The 15,910-nt window shown below is 38.9% G+C and overlaps 1 long non-coding RNA gene across 1 annotated transcript; it reads right to left on the reverse strand.

Annotated features, from left to right (window-relative positions):
* Positions 1-1,420: 1,420 nt before the first annotated feature.
* On the reverse strand, positions 1,421-13,659 carry LOC134809830 (uncharacterized). Its single transcript, XR_010156388.1, has 3 exons — positions 13,403-13,659; positions 11,807-11,917; positions 1,421-3,614 (listed from the first exon to the last, which is right to left on the reverse strand). It is a non-coding gene; the product is annotated as an uncharacterized LOC134809830 (long non-coding RNA).
* Positions 13,660-15,910: the final 2,251 nt, after the last annotated feature.

The following is a 15,910-nucleotide window of genomic DNA, read 5'->3' on the forward strand; positions in this document are numbered from 1 at the left end:
TTCCACCTCAGTCTGGGAGATGATTGCCCTCTAAAACTGCCACATCTCTCCTGGGTCTGTTATCTTCCCGGTCCTTGGCTTGTTGCCATTTTAAATCCAGCACTTCTTGGTTCCAATCATACAGTGGTTCACCTATTTGATTATGTACAATAATTTCTTTCCAGTACCTGCTTTTTGACCCTTGAAAAGGCTACTGGTTTATCAGATCCTAGACTTTCAGGGCCGGGCTAGTGTTATTACCATTCAAGTTCTCATCTTGCCTCTGCTTAAATTTGGAAAATCCTCTCTCTAAGGAAGACACGTTATATAGATTTAGCCACAACAAGAACTCAATCAATAGGAGAAATTTTTCTTTATTGAAGCTTGTTAGATTTTGTTTTAATTTGGGTTGAAGTTTCTTTTAAATGCTTTGGCATCTTCAAAAATAAATATTATTAGTTTGGCGCAAAAGTAATTGCAGTTTCGTTATTACTTTTAATATATTTTCCTTTAAATTAAAGACAATTGTATTTATGCATAGATATATTGCTGGTAAATGTAAAAATTAGTATTACCTCCAAAGACAACAATTTGGCATTATCTATCAAAATTAAAAATTTCAGGCTGGGTGCGGTGGCTCATGCGTGTAATCCCAGCACTTTGGGAGGCTGAGGCGGGAAGATCACTAGGTCAAGAGTTTGAGACCAGTCTGGCCAACATAGTGAAACCTCCATCTCTACTAAAAATACAAAAATTAGCCAGGCCTGGTGGCACATGCCTGTAGTCCCAGCTACTCGGGAGGCTGAGGCAGGAGAATCGCTTGAATCCAGGAGGCAGAGGTTGCAGTGAGCCGAGATTAGGCCACTGCACTCCAGCCTGGGCAACAGGGAAAGACTCCATCTCAAAAAACAAACAAACAAACAAAAACTACATTCTTTGAAACTACAATTTCACTTTTAGAAATTTTCCCTAAAGACAAACTGGCTCTAGGATTAATGATGTATGAACCAAAATGCACATCTCAGCAGAGTCTCTAAGAACAAAAGACCAGACACTACTTAAATGCCCATCAATAGAACAGTGACTTAACACATTTAATTAATTACATGCAATAGAATAACATTAGTTATCAAGTCTAACATATTCATTTATTGAATAAATTCAAATATTTATTGTGTAATTATTATATGCCAGTGCAGTGAAAAAAACAGTTGAAAATATTTACTCTCATGTAATTAACATTCTAGTTGGGGGTCAGAGACAATAAACAAATAAAAAATGGTAGTTAGTTCTGGTTTTTCTTTTAAGCAGGTAAGAGAGATAGAGAGCATGAAGTGTTGAAATGCTGTATTTAAAATGAGAAGAGGTTTTCAGTACCAATATAGAATAATTCCTAATGTATATTATGTGAGAAAAGGAAGGTATATAACAGTATGTAAAACATACAAATGCACACCCACAAGACTATTTGCTTATATAAAATATCTCCGAAAGAAACTAATAAACTGATAACATTGGTTATCTCCACAGAGGAATACTGGGTGAACAGGGGCAGGAGGGAAAATTTCATTTTATGCTTTTAAAATTTTGTATCATGTAAATGTATTTATTTTAAAAAGCAAATTGATACAAAAACAAATTTAAATTTCCATATACTTCTAATGTCCTAATTTCAGAAAAGTCACGTTACATCTTTGGAACAGATGAATGGTTTACGGTTTTGGGTAAATACTTCTGATTATAAATATCTTAATAATATGAAAAAAATTATTCACACTTCTTCTACAAGTTTGTTCTGCAGAATGACTTGATGTAGTTAGTCCCCATTCCAGAAGCCATAAGAATGAGGTCAAAGGGCAGGGATAAGGGTGTTTTGAGTAATTGTTTTACAAGGCCTTTGCTGAACACTTGTAGTGACTTGAGTTAGCACTGTCATTGGCACTTCAAAGATATATTCAACATTTTGATGGGTCCAGCCCAATCATATAATGCATTTCAGGATTTGTGGAATTGACAAGTAGTATGAAGGTGAGTTCTTAAGAGCTGCAATGGGGCAGGCACATGCCTCTCACAAACTAAAGATGAGGAAACAGAAAATTCCATCGACATTCCCACAGATACTCTGGGCTGAGAAAAGTAAGACTCCTTTGGCTTAAGAAAGAGTTTTCACTAAAATTAAACAGTATCTGCATTTTGTTCATTTTTTTTCTTTCCCTTTCCTTCTGAAAGTAATATTCCACCTTTAATCTGTTCCTTCCATTCTTGACTTTGTAGTCTTTCAAGGTCTTGAATGTGTAATAGACTCCTGGTGGGAATGAGATTAAGTTGTGAAATTCTGCTTTGTGTCACCAGTGAGATAGCTGGTGTCTTTTTCTTAGCCATTTAATACTCTACTACTCCTATGCTTCTGAATTCTTAACAAGCTCCTTTGCTGCTACTCAAGCAAAGCTCCTCATATGCTCTCAGACACAGAAAAGTATAACTCACGAGTAACTGATATGTGCTTAAACTTTCCAGCTTCTGAAGCTTCACGTATGGCTTTTCTGTTGGCTGTCTTATGATTGTGCAAACAGAATCACAAAACTAAAATCCAGAAGGAAGTTTATGTATCATTCAGTGCAAGTACTCAGGTGAGTGAACTAAGGTCTAGGAGAACTAGCTTGCTCAGGAATCCACAGTAAGGAGCTGAGCCAGGGCTAGAGCCAAATGTTACCTCCGGTCAGTTGCTTTCAGGAATAAATCAAGTCTCAAACTTGCCATGCATCTGCCAGCTCTCTTGCTTTCTTCTCACAGGAAACATAAGGTCCATGGCTATTTCTTTTGATCTCCTATGCCTAGAATTACCTCAATTCATAATTCTGGTCATTTAAGCCTCTGAGGATTAATCTTCTCCCTGATGTACTGGGAAGTGTATAATCAAAAACAATACCACCATTTCCTGTGGTTCTAGCAGGGGAAAAAGTTGGCTTGATTTATGCTTTACCAGACATTAGCCATGATTCCCAGTCATTGCTGAGGGGGTAGGGAGGGAGTAACTTCATTGCAACATCTTAAAATTAGCAGGGCATCCAAGACATAATAAACTTCTTTGTGCCTATGAAATTTTTACCACAGTGACAGCTAGATATGATTTTAGGTTTCCCAGAAGAAGAAAATAAGACAAGAGTTTGTGTGCAAGTGATTCAGTACAGTTGGAGTCAGTACAGTACAGTATAGGAGATGCCTGTGAATAGATGAGGGAAGCAAGGAAGGAAGGAGAAGACTAGCAAGGGTATAATTTCAGGTAAACTTTCAACCTCAGGTTCATCCTGATGGGGAGCCCTGGAACCTAAATTAAACCTCAGATTTGTTCCTCCTTGGGGCAAGGTTGCTGAGATTTTATAATCTGTGCCTGTCTGTCCTTGGTGAGGGCTATCCTTGAGGGCATGTTACTACCACGGATGCTGGCTGGCTGTGCATTGCAGGCACCATGGTGCCAGTGGCCCAAGGGCAGTCCTTCAAAGAGACTTAGAGATGCCAGTCTCTAGGAGCCAAGCATGTTGAAGCCAGAGGATGGGCACACAGAAAGAGTCAGAAGAATCTGAGGAGAATTGCTGGAGTACTGATAGCATCTGCTTCAAATGTTGCTATATTACCTGTCCAAAATAGAATGGACAAAAATATGACCAATTACTGAAGCCTGTTATTAAAAACCAGGTCTTTGCTTTCTATTTAAAACAATGACTCAGCACCACCATATCTATATTTTTTTCTAAAATGAATACGTATATTTCTAGAATATACATATATACAAGCATACACACTCATAAATATATACATATATGCACACACTAGGGTTACATATATTTGTTTAAATGTATTCATATAAATAAAAACATTACTCTTACTCACAATCATAATATTTCATGCCTCTAAAAATGTTCCTTAGGGATTTATTTTTCTCCCTTTAAGTCTCACCAACTCATTTAAGATCCTGATGACTTTACTAGAACATGTTGGAACCATTATTTTATATATCTTTCAATTTACAAAACAATAAACAGACCAGACGACCAGTTTTTTCCTTTATCGGGCAAGTAGCAGTCAAGGTTTGTTTGCATCTGTCTATTCTTTGGTATGTAGTTAAAATGCTTTCTCTCCTCAAAAGAAAAATTAAGGTTAAAAAAAAGGGCAGGTTTTTATCAAATATTTACACATTGGAAGATTAAAGAGTTAGAGAGATCTTCACTTCTTAGTGACCCAATCACCATATTTTGCTTGTTTAATGTTGCCTACATTGTCACTCGGGATTATCAATAATGAGAATAGAATACGTTTAAGAGCAACAGGTCCTTTGTGGACCTGTTTACTTATTTCTGATGTAAAATTTCCGAACTTTAGGATACATAAATAAATATCAAAAGCAAAACACCATGTGAAAATCATACATTTACTTGGGCCATAGACACATGGATTAAATAAAATTTTTTTTTGATGACTTTTTTTATTTATTTTTATTTTTTATTATACTTTAAGTTTTAGGGTACATGTGCACATTGTGCAGGTTAGTTACATATGTATACATGTGCCATGCTGGTGCACTGCACCCACTAACTTGTCATCTAGCATTAGGTATATCTCCCAATGCTATCCCTCCCCCCTCCCCCCACCCCACCACAGTCCCCAGAGTGTGATATTCCCCTTCCTGTGTCCATGTGATCTCATTGTTCAATTCCCACCTATGAGTGAGAATATGTGGTGTTTGGTTTTTTGTTCTTGCGATAGTTTACTGAGAATGATGGTTTCCAATTTCATCCATGTCCCTACAAAGGACACGAACTCATCATTTTTTATGGCTGCATAGTATTCCATGGTGTATATGTGCCACATTTTCTTAATCCAGTCTATCATTGTTGGACATTTGGGTTGGTTCCAAGTCTTTGCTATTGTGAATAATGCTGCAATAAACATACGTGTGCATGTGTCTTTATAGCAGCATGATTTATAGTCATTTGGGTATATACCCAGTAATGGGATGGCTGGGTCAAATGGTATTTCTAGTTCTAGATCCCTGAGGAATCGCCACACTGACTTCCACAATGGTTGAACTAGTTTACAGTCCCACCAACACTGTAAAAGTACTCCTATTTCTCCACATCCTCTCCAGCACCTGTTGTTTCCTGACTTTTTAATGATTGCCATTCTAACTGGTGTGAGATGATATCTCATAGTGGTTTTGATTTGCATTTCTCTGATGGCCAGTGATGATGAGCATTTTTTCATGTGTTTTTTGGCTGCATAAATGTCTTCTTTTGAGAAGTGTCTGTTCATGTCCTTCGCCCACTTTTTGATGGGGTTGTTTGTTTTTTTCTTGTAAATTTGTTTGAGTTCATTGTAGATTCTGGATATTAGCCCTTTGTCAGATGAGTAGGTTGCGAAAATTTTCTCCCATGTTGTAGGTTGCCTGTTCACTCTGATGGTAGTTTCTTTTGCTGTGCAGAAGCTCTTTAGTTTAATTAGATCCCATTTGTCAATTTTGGCTTTTGTTGCCATTGCTTTTGGTGTTTTGGACATGAAGTCCTTGCCCATGCCTATGTCCTGAATGGTAATGCCTAGGTTTTCTTCTAGGGTTTTTATGGTTTTAGGTCTAACGTTTAAATCTTTAATCCATCTTGAATTGATTTTTGTATAAGGTGTAAGGAAGGGATCCAGTTTCAGCTTTCTACATATGGCTAGCCAGTTTTCCCAGCACCATTTATTAAATAGGGAATCCTTTCCCCATTGCTTGTTTTTCTCAGGTTTGTCAAAGATCAGATAGTTGTAGATATGTGGTGTTATTTCTGAGGGCTCTGTTCTGTTCCATTGATCTATATCTCTGTTTTGGTACCAGTACCATGCTGTTTTGGTTACTGTAGCCTTGTAGTATAGTTTGAAGTCAGGTAGTGTGATGCCTCCAGCTTTGTTCTTTTGGCTTAGGATTGACTTGGTGATGCGGGCACTTTTTTGGTTCCATATGAACTTTAAAGTAGTTTTTTCCAATTCTGTGAAGAAAGGCATTGGTAGCTTGATGGGGATGGCATTGAATCTATAAATTACCTTGGGCAGTATGGCCATTTTCACGATATTGATTCTTCCTACCCATGAGCATGGAATGTTCTTCCATTTGTTTGTATCCTCTTTTATTTCCTTGAGCAGTGGTTTGTAGTTCTCCTTGAAGAGGTCCTTCACATCCCTTGTAAGTTGGATTCCTAGGTATTTTATTCTCTTTGAAGCAATTGTGAATGGGAGTTCACTCATGATTTGGCTCTCTGTTTGTCTGTTGTTGGTGTATAAGAATGCTTGTGATTTTTGTACATTGATTTTGTATCCTGAGACTTTGCTGAAGTTGCTTATCAGCTTAAGGAGATTTTGGGCTGAGACAATGGGGTTTTCTAGATAAACAATCATGTCATCTGCAAACAGGGACAATTTGACTTCCTCTTTTCCTAATTGAATACCCTTTATTTCCTTCTCCTGCCTGATTGCCCTGGCCAGAACTTCCAACACTATGTTGAATAGGAGCGGTGAGAGAGGGCATCCCTGTCTTGTGCCAGTTTTCAAAGGGAATGCTTCCAGTTTTTGCCCATTCAGTATGATATTGGCTGTGGGTTTTTCATAGATAGCTCTTATTATTTTGAAATACGTCCCATCAATACCTAATTTATTGAGAGTTTTTAGCATGAAGGGTTGTTGAATTTTGTCAAAGGCTTTTTCTGCATCAGTTGAGATAATCATGTGGTTTTTGTCTTTGGCTCTGTTTATATGCTGGATTACATTTATTGATTTGTGTATATTGAACCAGCCTTGCATCCCAGGGATGAAGCCCACTTGATCATGGTGGATAAGCTTTTTGATGTGCTGCTGGATTCGGTTTGCCAGTATTTTATTGAGGATTTTTGCATCAATGTTCATCAAGGATATTGGTCTAAAATTCTCTTTTTTGGTTGTGTCTCTGCCCGGCTTTGGTATCAAAATGATGCTGGCCTCATAAAATGAGTTAGGGAGGATTCCCTCTTTTTCTATTGATTGGAATAGTTTCAGAAGGAATGGTACCAGTTCCTCCTTGTACCTCTGGTAGAATTCGGCTGTGAATCCATCTGGTCCTGGACTCTTTTTGGTTGGTAAACTATTGATTATTGCCACAATTTCAGCTCCTGTTATTGGTCTATTCAGAGATTCAACTTCTTCCTGGTTTAGTCTTGGGAGAGTGTATGTGTTGAGGAATTTATCCATTTCTTCTAGATTTTCTAGTTTATTTGCGTAAAGGTGTTTGTAGTATTCTCTGATGGTAGTTTGTATTTCTGTGGGATCGGTGGTGATATCCCCTTTATCATTTTTTATTGTGTCTATTTGATTCTTCTCTCTTTTTTTCTTTATTAGTATTGCTAGCGGTCTATCAATTTTGTTGATCCTTTCAAAAAACCAACTCCTGGATTCATTGATTTTTTGAAGGGTTTTTTGTGTCTCTATTTCCTTCAGTTCTGCTCTGATTTTAGTTATTTCTTGCCTTCTGCTAGCTTTTGAATGTGTTTGCTCTTGCTTTTCTCGTTCTTTTAATTGTGATGTTAGGGTGTCAATTTTGGATCTTTCCTGCTTTCTCTTGTGGGCATTTAGTGCTATAAATTTCCCTCTACACACTGCTTTGAATGCGTCCCAGAGATTCTGGTATGTTGTGTCTTTGTTCTCATTGGTTTCAAAGAACATCTTTATTTCTGCCTTCATTTTGTTATGTACCCAGTAGTCATTCAGGAGCAGGTTGTTCAGTTTCCATGTAGTTGAGCGGCTTTGAGTGAGATTCTTAATCCTGAGTTCTAGTTTGATTGCACTGTGGTCTGAGAGATAGTTTGTTATAATTTCTGTTCTTTTACATTTGCTGAGGAGAGCTTTACTTCCAAGTATGTGGTCAATTTTGGAATAGGTGTGGTGTGGTGCTGAAAAAAATGTATATTCTGTTGATTTGGGGTGGAGAGTTCTGTAGATGTCTATTAGGTCCGCTTGGTGCAGAGCGGAGTTCAATTCCTGGGTATCCTTGTTGACTTTCTGTCTCGTTGATCTGTCTAATGTTGACAGTGGGGTGTTAAAGTCTCCCATTATTAATGTGTGGGAGTCTAAGTCTCTTTGTAGGTCACTCAGGACTTGCTTTATGAATCTGGGTGCTCCTGTATTGGGTGCATATATATTTAGGATAGTTAGCTCCTCTTGTTGAATTGATCCCTTTACCATTATGTAATGGCCTTCTTTGTGTCTTTTGATCTTCGTTGGTTTAAAGTCTGTTTTATCAGAGACTAGGATTGCAACCCCTGCCTTTTTTTGTTTTCCATTTGCTTGGTAGATCTTCCTCCATCCTTTTATTTTGAGCCTATGTATGTCTCTGCACGTGAGATGGGTTTCCTGAATACAGCACACTGATGGGTCTTGACTCTTTATCCAACTTGCCAGTCTGTGTCTTTTAATTGGAGAATTTAGTCTATTTACATTTAAAGTTATATTGTTATGTGTGAATTTGATCCTGTCATTATGATGTTAGCTGGTGATTTTGCTTGTTAGTTGATGCAGTTTCTTCCTAGTCTCGATGGTCTTTACATTTTGGCATGATTTTGCAGCGGCTGGTACTGGTTGTTCCTTTCCATGTTTAGCGCTTCCTTCAGGAGCTCTTTTAGGGCAGGCCTGGTGGTGACAAAATCTCTCAGCATTTGCTTGTCTGTAAAGTGTTTTATTTCTCCTTCACTTATGAAGCTTAGTTTGGCTGGATATGAAATTCTGGGTTGAAAATTCTTTTCTTTAAGAATGTTGAATATTGGCCCCCACTCTCTTCTGGCTTGTAGGGTTTCTGCCAAGAGATCTGCTGTTAGTCTGATGGGCTTCCCTTTGAGGGTAACCTGACCTTTCTCTCTGGCTGCCCTTAACATTTTTTCCTTCATTTCAACTTTGGTGAATCTGACAATTATGTGTCTTGGAGTTGCTCTTCTCGAGGAGTATCTTTGTGGCGTTCTCTGTATTTCCTGAATCTGAACGTTGGCCTGCCTTGCTAGGTTGGGGAAGTTCTCCTGGATAATATACTGCAGAGTGTTTTCCAACTTGGTTCCATTCTCCCCATCACTTTCAGGTACACCAATCAGACGTAGATTTGGTCTTTTCACATAGTCCCATATTTCTTGGAGGCTTTGCTTATTTCTTTTTATTCTTTTTTCTCTAAACTTCCCTTCTCGCTTCATTTCATTCATTTCATCTTCCATTGCTGATACCCTTTCTTCCAGTTGATCGCATTGGCTCCTGAGGCTTCTGCATTCTTCACGTAGTTCTCGAGCCTTGGTTTTCAGCTCCATCAGCTCCTTTAAGCACTTCTCTGTATTGGTTATTCTAGTTATACATTCTTCTAAATTTTTTTCAAAGTTTTCAACTTCTTTGCCTTTGGTTTGAATGTCCTCCCGTAGCTCAGAGTAATTTGATCGTCTGAAACCTTCTTCTCTCAGCTCGTCGAAATCATTCTCCATCCAGCTTTGTTCCGTTGCTGGTGAGGAACTGCGTTCCTTTGGAGGAGGAGAGGCGCTCTGCGTTTTAGAGTTTCCAGTTTTTCTGTTCTGTTTTTTCCCCATCTTTGTGGTTTTATCTACTTTTGGTCTTTGATGATGGTAATGTACAGATGGGTTTTTGGTGTGGATGTCCTTTCTGTTTGTTAGTTTTCCTTCTAACAGACAGGACCCTCAGCTGCAGGTCTGTTGGAATACCCTGCTGTGTGAGGTGTCAGTGTGCCCCTGCTGAGGGGTGCCTCCCAGTTAGGCTGCTCGGGGGTCAGGGGTCAGGGACCCACTTGAGGAGGCAGTCTGCCCGTTCTCAGATCTCCAGCTGTCAGACAGGGACATTTAAGTCTGCAGAGGTTACTGCAGTCTTTTTGTTTGTCTGTGTCCTGCCCCCAGAGGTGGAGCCTACAGAGGCAGGCAGGCCTCCTTGAGCTGTGGTGGGCTCCACCCAGTTCGAGCTTCCTGGCTGTTTTGTTTACCTAAGCAAGCCTGGGCAATGGCGGGTGCCCCTCCCCCAGCCTCGCTGCCGCCTTGCAGTTTGATCTCAGACTGCTGTGCTAGCAATCAGCGAGACTCCGTGGGGTAGGACCCTCCGAGCCAGGTGTGGGATATAGTCTCGTGGTGCGCCGTTTTTTAAGCCGGTCTGAAAAGCGCAATATTCCGGTGGGAGTGACCCGATTTTCCAGGTGCGTCCGTCACCCCTTTCTTTGACTCGGAAAGGGAACTCCCTGACCCCTTGCGCTTCCCAGGTGAGGCAATGCCTCGCCCTGCTTCGGCTCGCGCACGGTGCGTGCACCCACTGGCCTGCACCCACTGTCTGGCACTCCCTAGTGAGATGAACCCGGTACCTCAGATGGAAATGCAGAAATCACCCGTCTTCTGCGTCGCTCAGGCTGGGAGCTGTAGACCAGAGCTGTTCCTATTCGGCCATCTTGGCTCCTCCCGCTAAAAATTTTTTAATAAAAAATTCTTTTTTAATAAAAGAATTATTTTGTATGGCCTAAAAATCACATGAACCCAATATGAAAATATTAATATATATTGCTCAAAAGCTCTCAAAAGTTGGCAGTTACGTCTATTTGGTTAAGAGATCAATATATGCAAACAAACAGTTATTAAATAATTAACTTTATTTAGTTAGACCAATTATCTCAAAACATAAGCCCTGTGAGTGCAACATAATAGAAGAGAGTCTGGCTAAAAAGGTTGAGAACATCTTCACCCATCTCCTCCCCATCTCCAGATCTCCAGGGTGGTTTAAATATCTAGGACTGGCCATTAAGTAATCAATAATCATGGCCTCTATATTTAATATTCAAGCAAAACCTCCTGTAGACTTATTCCAGTGCTGCTAGCCATTTCACACCTTAATATTTAGAGCTCCCACATACCCTTGTAAAGTACATGAATTGTGCAATGATGCCAGGCTGCGAGGGGGGAGTGGGGGCTGAAATCCATCCCTGCCCAGGAGCCAAGCTGTGGCCCACAGGGCTATACCTACACGGAGGGGGTGCCTTTTCCTAATTAGCAAATCACACCACAGAGACTAATGGCATTTCTGTTCATCTTGGTGACATAAACATATCTGACCAGATATTCTTCTCTGTGGGTCTAAAATGTTATCCTTCAGCCTAGAAAGAAAGACTCTCAACAACCTAGAAATCAAATTATGAACAACTAATTACGGCATTTTCAAAATATTCCAAACTTGGTTTCAAGATACCAAGAAAAAACTGTACGTCTACACACACACACACACACACACACACACACACACACACACACATACACACATACACATAGACAAACATGCAGATACGTTTGTGTATAGGTGAAAATATACTTAGCTAGAGAACAGATTCAGATACAGGAAAACATATTTTCTTATATGGGTCAGGTAACTGATTTCAACAGCCACATTCCAGGACAAGACATTTTTGTCATATAAAATGGGAATATTCACAGGGTCAGAGAAAACACAGCCTTTTCAGATTCTGTAATTTCCTTAATCCACTAAATACACAACTAGGATCCAATGCTGGCTTTTATGACCTAAACAAAATTATCCCTGTAGGTTCCAAAATTAACCTAATTCTTTCACCAAGTATTTATGACTAGTGTTTTATATTCATTAAACCCAAATGTCACAATGTATTTTTTATAAATAATCTAATCTTTAAAATATCCAAGCTGCCCTTCCATGTCCTCAGGGAGCTTGTACAGTTTCCATAGTTATAACATGTGGACAAGACAAGACTGACTGTCAAGTGGTATACCTTTTCATTTACCATTTTCTAATTTATTTCCACTGCTTCATTTATTAGATTCTGTTCCAAAACTGAAAAATATTACACGTAGAAAATTGTCCCCATTTTTTAATCCAAACTTGGCTTTTCTTCCTTGATAGAAAAAAAAAAAGCAGTTTTAGTCAATTGATAATTACACTATCGGCTAATGGAGAACTGTCAAAAGTTTAACTCTTTCTTTTCTGAGCAGTGATCTTACTGTCATCCAAATAACAGCCAGTCATGTAATCTTTTCATTTCTCTTGCCCTTCCCATAGCCTGCTCAAACACAAAGACACACACACACACACTTGCACACTCACACAGAGGGGCTAGAGAGAAAATCTACTTCTCTACTAGATATACTCATCCATCTATTGCTCTTGCAAAGACAGGACCCAGGTTTATAAAAGTGTTAATTATTAGAGGAAGGTGTAGATAAAGAATATGATGATACTGTGAAGAAATAATCTGGAACCATCTGAAAATTCTGAAAAGAAAATATTATAGGAAAGGAAAATAACTAGTGAGTAATTAACATCACTTACTATGCCTTGCACTGGGCTACTTCTTATAGTAAATACAAAAATAATATAGTCACATCCCTAGGCATCATGCAGCTTGCCATCTGCTTAGGGAAATAATGTAATAGCACCTGAAATTATTAGAGAATATGTTAGTACTACTAAAAGTCAAAACAGAATTCAGACATTCAATGGTTTGCAGTGGTCAAGAAAATTTTTATCAATGTGAAGGGGCTTGAACTGAGTCTTCACATGAGTAATATTTAGATGAGGGGAAGATTGGAGAAAGCATTCAGAGCAAAGGATAAAGCAGAAGCCATCCTGGGGAGAAAGAGTTGAAGAAAACGTGGGGCAGGATGGGGAAGTCGAGGGAGAAGACTAAAGCAACAGAAATAGAGAACATTCTAGAATATAATTTTGCACTTTTCAGGTAGATGCTGAGCTGTATGACTGCCTGCTTATTCGTCTTACAGTTGAAATTAGAGTATCCTCATTTAAAACTACAAATTTACATATTTTCCCAACTGTTCTTTGATGGAACGGTCCACCTCCAGGGCAGTCAGCTATTGACAATTGCTCAGAGAGGGAAGTAGGGGAAAAAATATTTAAATAATTCAGTACGCATTTCAAAGTAGAATTTTTCAAAAACGCAGAAGCTATTTTAAAAACATAAACACAAAGCATGTTATTCTTCCTTCCTCCCTCAAAGGACAATGGTCGTGCTCTGTAAGAACAGAAACAAGTATATCTAGCATACTGACTGTGGAGGCCGCAAACACCGCTAGTTCTCCTGAGAATTAGAAGCCCCAAGCCTGAGCTACGTGGTATCTGTGAAGCACAAGTCAAATCATGAGATTTACATATGAAAAGTTGTATGCCTTTCACCTCTGAGGGATATCAGAGATAGACTCAATTTCCTGGTTCTAAAGGCCGACTTCAAGGTGCCTATTACAAGCAGAGACCTACCCTTTACCCTGTGAAAGTACAAATTCCATTTCTGTCTCCGCAGCTCAGTAATAGTCCCTCTGCCCCCTCCAAAAGCATGCAACAAAGGAGTAATTCCCACTGTGTGTACCTTTCTGGAGCTGATGCAGGGACAAGGTGACATTTGCTCTGTTTTAGTCCTCACGTTACTGACAATGACTCCTGTATCTTGCGTGGGCTTGAATAAAGCCACTGCATGTGAAACGTTGATGTTAATGATGACTGTGGAGACTCCTGTCATTTACTCTCTAGTCTTCTGACATTTCTGTTTCCACTTTGATTTCTTTTGGCTCACACTCTAAGCTAGATTTTCTTCATGGCATCCTGCTTGGCAGGAGAATCTTGTCTGACCTGGAAATAGTGACACTGTGTTCTGGAAAAACCTCTGCAGGGAGTTGAATCAAAGGAAGAAATAAATGCAATTCTCTGCAAAACCTGTCTGTTGTCACCAGGGATGCTCCCTGCAGGGACCTTTCAGTAGAAGGGATCCCAAGCAGATGAGTGCTGTGCTGCACAGTGTTTATGCATGTCACCTATTGGTGTGCACAAAACACACAATCCAACATTTGACACAGCTACATTCCAGTTCCAGATTACATGTGAAATGTGACAAACTCATAACCTGATTAGAATAAACTGTACCCACCTCTGCTGTTTTTACAATTACAGTCATGTGTCACTTAATGATGTGGATTCATTCTGAGAATGCATCATTAAGTGTTATTAGTACATTGTAGTCTGTACTTACACAAACCTAGATGATATAGCCTACGGTAACACACCTAAGCTATATGGTATAGCCTATTGCTCCTAGGCTAGAAACCTGTACAGAATGTTACTGTACTGAATACTGTAGGTGACTGTAAAACAATGACAAGTATTTGTGTTTCTAAATACAGCTAAACATACAAAAGGTACAGTAAAAATATAGTATTGTAATCTTATAGGACCACCATGTGTAATGATCATCATTGACCAATGTGTCATTATATTGGCACATTACTGTACCTAAATTTCAATAATGTCTTTCATTTCTTTTCCTTTGAAGGGGAATGATTTTTTAATATGCTGGTTTTATGGTGGTTTTTAGAAATGGTGCCTGAATTATGAACAAAGTGGTATGAAAGAGGTATGTAAAATTGTTGTATAAACTCCATGGGAAGGGGAGAGAACTGGTTGGGTTTGGCAGTGAAAGGGTACTGGCAGACTGGAGAAGAGAGAGGCCAGATTATTTCTTCCCTGATTCCTCCCTGTTTTGAGGCTGTACCTCTGGCAGTAGTTCCATCCCTCCATACACGTCTCTGACTAGAGCCCGCCCAGTGAAGCCTCTCCAGAATCTCAGCACTCCTGGGGATCTAATGACTCTGTTTCCTCACCTCCTCCTTCAAATCTAGGGTTGGCAAAAGCCTCCCACTATGCTAGTTCCTGAGCACCTCATCATCATTTGTTTGCTCAGAATTCTGAAAGTAGTCCCCTCATTGCAGCCTCTTTATTTGAACCATCTAAATAAAATTCTGTACCCTGCCAGGAGCTTGACTGACAGGCCATGAGAGAGTGTTAGAACTTGGAGGCATCTTAGAGACTGGAGTGCAGTAGCCTCATTTTAAAAACAAGGGAACCAAGTTTCTGAGAAATAAAGTGACTCGCCCAAGGTCTCACAACCAGCAACTAAATGAGTTGAAATAGATATGAATTTCAGGTCTCCTGACTCTTGGCTTGGCTCTCGTTATTCCACAGTGCCAGATAAGTTCCTGTGTTGTTGGCTTGTAAAAAGGGAGAATAAACTTAAGTATGGCAATCACATTCCAATGCAAATTTTATGTGTAAATTAATTTTTATGTATTGATATGTACAGAGAAGGACTTTGATGTGTATATTAAGTAGATAGATGGCAACTTAAGACACAGAGCAAAGGGTTTTGTTGTGTAATTTTTGTTGTGCTAATGTTACATTTCAGCATTCTTATTTCTTTACTCCAAATATAACACTTTTTTAAATGGCTCAGATACCTAAATTATCACATATTCTAATTTCATACAAGTGTAATAAAATGTTTTAAAATTTATTCATGTGCCATTTGAATAAAAATTAAAGGGTGGAGGAAGTATTTTTCTTCAAATGGACTCAAACGTGATGAGAGCAAGTCTGAAGGCCTGAGTTCCAGCCCCAGGCCCATCGCTGACTCAATAGCTTCTTTCTCTGGGTATCGGTGTACACATCCTAAACAAAATTTATTTGAAGCATTTAAATAAGTTTATCTAAAGAGATTAATTTTTATGTTCTTTTCCATCTCCACTATTCAGTAATTCTATGAAAGAGAAAATTGACTCAAGAACCCCTTCTCAAGGACTGCCATCAATAAAATATGGAAAAAATTTCAAATAAAATTTTTGTCTTGCCTTTCACATTATTTTTATCTATTTAATTTTATAAGTACAAGTAAATAAAGAAAATGTAATACTATTTCTTTATCAGTGCTGGAATTCATGGAAAATATAATGTCAAAAAATAGAATTCTGTTATCTCTTTGCTATGCTATATTATTGTGGAACAGTTGCTCTTAATGTTTTTTGGTCATTGACTACTCTCAGGGACTTTT

This window comes from Pan troglodytes, chromosome 3 (assembly GCF_028858775.2).
Source record: "Pan troglodytes isolate AG18354 chromosome 3, NHGRI_mPanTro3-v2.0_pri, whole genome shotgun sequence".
NCBI classification, from domain to species: Eukaryota; Metazoa; Chordata; class Mammalia; order Primates; family Hominidae; genus Pan; species Pan troglodytes.